At 37.0% G+C, this 4,089-nt stretch overlaps 2 protein-coding genes across 2 annotated transcripts in view; both read left to right on the forward strand.

Annotated features, from left to right (window-relative positions):
• ankrd11 (ankyrin repeat domain 11) overlaps window positions 1-4,089 on the forward strand; it is a 213,603-nt gene that overhangs the window by 22,358 nt on the left and 187,156 nt on the right. The gene's annotated exons all lie outside the window — the stretch shown is intronic.
• LOC107730110 (E3 ubiquitin-protein ligase UBR5-like) overlaps window positions 1-4,089 on the forward strand; it is a 149,033-nt gene that overhangs the window by 4,533 nt on the left and 140,411 nt on the right. The window lies entirely within an intron of this gene.

The following is a 4,089-nucleotide window of genomic DNA, read 5'->3' on the forward strand; positions in this document are numbered from 1 at the left end:
GAGGAAAAGAGGAGAAATTCAAACGAACTAAAAATGAACAATTGCTTTACTCCGAATTGCCGCTATTTTAAAGTGAAAGTAAAATGGGCACACCGCTTTTACAAGCTATTTAAAAGTGAAGGAAAGCGAGGGAAAGAGGGAATGCCCCGCCCCCGTGGTGATACCGGTATTACCGGTGTTGTCACACGCCGATTAACCGGTGGGAAAATTTCCCCACCGACACAACCCTAGGTTGAACAAGTGAGTCGCAGATTGTTTTGAACCCAAATACTTGTGACTTCCTGGTGCAACAGCACACAAAACCAGTTTGTGTTTACATGGGAGTGTTTTTCAATAGCAGCATGCTGCTGTGCCCATCTGCCGTCTTAACAGCCTTTGGGTGAGCTTCAGATTTGAACGCTCAGTTTCAGCCTGATGCTGCTATTTACGCTGCATTTTACATTTAAGGGAATAGTTCACCCCAAAATTAACTGTTTCACCCTTGAGCATTTTTCCTTTTCCTGTGGAACAAAAAACAGCGATCTAGTAGAATGTCCATGCTGCAGTTTTTAAACCATGTAATTGGGTAGTAACTCAGATTGTCAAGCTCCAAAAATGCCTTAAAAGCACCTCAAGACACAGCATGCCAGGTTTGATGTCACTGACGATGAACAGCGTTTGTCACACTTGTTTGCATTGGCTATTGCTTGCAGTTTCCAATGAGATTTAAGCGTTTTCAGCGAGTACGTTTTTGGACTTTCTCTAGCACAAAGCTATCATATAGGCCTTGCTTCAAAATATTTAATGACTAGGAAAGTAGATATCAGTTGTGTCGTGTCAGAAATCACTGGTCATTTTTCAGAAAGAGAATTTAATGAGTTGTTAAAAGCGAATTCAAATTCTTCCTGTTCCCATCTACTGTGTGCTGATTACAGAAGCTTTTGTAGTGCTGTAGCTGCCATTCTTTTCAGGAGAAGCGGGTTTTTGTCAGCAGGCCCTATAGAGTGTTTGTATACTGCTACCACTGTCGAATGCACTGCCCATAATAGAATCCACGTGTTCTTCCAGTGCCAAACTCCCACATCGCTCTGTAGCTTTTAATAGAAGCACATTTGTCTTCTGTGTGTGAAGCAGAGATTGTTTTCACTGTGCTTGGGCCTTCATTTTAGTTCAGCTGCTTTTGTGGTTTTCAGTGGTAGGTACAAATTATGAGTTGCAAAAGATCCTTTAATGTAGAAATCAGTTGTTTGTGCTGACAATTAAAAAAATGCAATGTATGGTGCACCACAGGACTTAACCCAGTTTGCATGGTTCACTGATAAGGACAGAATAATTATAATTTGGGAGCTTCCCCAGTACTTTCTGTCCATGTCTCTTGTATGGCTTTAATTTCTTGCACTTTTAGTGCACTTTTACCTGACTGTTTGAGTTGCTTGACTAAATTTGAAAGCTGTTTAAAGCAACAATCGTTGCTTCATGATGAATATTTTACATAATGAATTATTCAGTTGTGCGTAGGGGAATATTTTTGTTGGGAAGAGTGGTTTCTCTACAGGGGCTGCCCAGAACTGGTCATGTTCATGTGCTTTCTCTTTCCTCTGCACAGCAGGGTTTAGCTCTGTCATGAAATCTTCCAGCATTTGCACATTAATATAATTTCACGTAGGTCATAGGGTTAGCACTAGGGCTGAAACGATTATTTGAATGACTCGAATACAAAAAATCATTGAGGCAAATTATTTGCCTCGAGGCTTTGTTTAGTCCATGGTACTGTGTAGTGTTCATTTCGTTAACGAAGACTATGATGAAAAATGTTTTGAGCTTTTTTCCCATGACTAAGACGAGACGATAATAAGGTTAATAAACGATAACTATGACTATATCAACATGCAATTTCGTTGACGAAATAAGACGAGACTAAAATGTATAAAAAAAAATTTTTACTTTACCAAAAACCTCTTTTTATTTTCGTCAAAAAAGGAGACAAAATGTTATTGCAGACTGCTGTATACACCTCTACTATGCGAGTTTTCATGTGTGCGGTTGCCAGATATCAAGAGTTCTAATCCCCGCCCGTCTAAAAGTGCTCTTTCCCTTTAAACCTAGCCAAAAAGCCATATGTGTTGACTGTGAAACACAGTAGACTTTAATAATATGCATTTATGGTGTAATTGCTACATTTTCGTGTCAATCCATGTTCATATTTACTGCAAAAAAATGCGCTGTTACTTTAATTAAGCCCTTGCAGCGCAGCAAAAATAGACTCGGTGTGGAAACGATCTCTGCACTGCTGCAGACGCACCGCTCCTGGAACGCACTGCCGGACAGCAACCGTGTGCAGTGTGCCCACTTTATTAATCTGTTAACATGAGCGCTGAAAAAATACGCACCACATTCGCACTGCAAACGGAGTAATGTGAACCTGGCATTACACGTGCGCTGCAAGTGTGCACGAGCGCTGAATGGTTAAACACTGTCAATAATTAAAAAGTAATGCAATTTATAAACTTTAGTGACGATGTGACACTGCTTTGACAGGCGGGAAAATTACGCAGTGTAGTCTTTATCCAGTCATAAAAACAGAATTCACAGTTTAACGCGGAATGTCACGGAATTTGTCAGATTTTGAATGAATTAATCAAAAGTAGGTCATTACACAAATCAAATCACGATATGGACTAGTATCTGTAAATCTTAAGCCGCAAAAGTCGATTTAAATATGAATCCTGTTAACCTCTGTTAATGAATGGCGCAGACGCGCGGTTTCATTTACTACACACATACTGAAGTGCACCTGACACTCAAGGTGATTTCAGCATCTGCCGTCTCACGTAAACACATGAACAACATCTCCAGAACTGCTCTGAGAGTCACTTCATGAGCATTTTAGAGTAAAACTAGCGTCATATCTCATACACAGAACTGTAAAGGTATTCACGGAAACCCGTCAAAATAAAAGTCCGGTTTGATTTGAAGACATTGTGCCTATAACTAACATGTCATTTTTGTTAAACTTTTAATAAATTGATGTGAAAATGTATAAGTTTCATGATTTCAATTAATTAGACATGCTTTTTAATTAATACAATTTAATTTAACTATTAAAAAGGAGTCGAGAAAAAAAAAAAGTTAAAACGGTAAAAAACGGAATTTGGAAAAAAAAATAAAACTGAATTTAGGAAAAAATAAAACAGATTTCATAGGGCCCTAACTATCCCTCAGCCTTGCCGTGCCCCCCAGTTTGGGAACCACTGCTTTATTCTTTTAAATGGATACATTAATCGTGTTTATTATTTATTTTTTTAGCTTCTTTTAAATGGATACATTAATCGTGTTTATTATATATATTTTTTTTATTAAAGTGGAAATCACTTTACTAAATAATGTAAACTTGACTGACTGCTTCACTTCCACTTTAAAGGGATATTTATGTTGTTTATTATTTAATTTTATTTATACTACTCATAATTTGTGCAATTACTTGCCTGTCAGTTGAGTTTGTGGCAAAACATTTTGCAGTGTTTACATGTTGTTTATTACTGCATAAAATTGATTCAAATAGATGTTTAATTTCATAAAGTACAAGTGGATTTCAAAATGCACCTACTTTTTTGCATTTTGTGTTTTTCAGTTGAATAAAAGACTATTTTTCCCTATATATTTCATCATTTGAGGATTTCTTTAAAAAAGTATAACAATCTCGTCTCGTTCTTGTGAACCCAGTCTCGTGTCTCGTCTCGTGGGATAAGTGTCTCGTCACACCCCTACTAATTGTCATACCATTCGAATTTCATATTAAGAAATTATTTTAACCTAAAAAGCAAATTATGCTCCATTGATTTGTGCTTACTGGTGAAAGTGCAATACCTGAAATGCAAAAGTAAATTTCTCAAATGACAACAATCATTACTATTATAATTTTGAGCAAAAATATTTTTATCCGTTTAACCATTATACAGAATGACGAAAATGTGACTAAAGCCCGGTTCACACTGTACGATTTTGGCCACAATTTGGTCGTCTAAGACAAATTTTGAAAATCCTAAAAGATTCCTATAATCCTAGGCTAAAATCTGTAGTCTTTGATCGTTAGTTTGACATGTTCACCGA

Source organism: Sinocyclocheilus rhinocerous, unplaced genomic scaffold (genome assembly GCF_001515625.1).
Source record: "Sinocyclocheilus rhinocerous isolate Xijiao unplaced genomic scaffold, SAMN03320098_v1.1 scaffold36, whole genome shotgun sequence".
NCBI lineage: Eukaryota > Metazoa > Chordata > Actinopteri > Cypriniformes > Cyprinidae > Sinocyclocheilus > Sinocyclocheilus rhinocerous.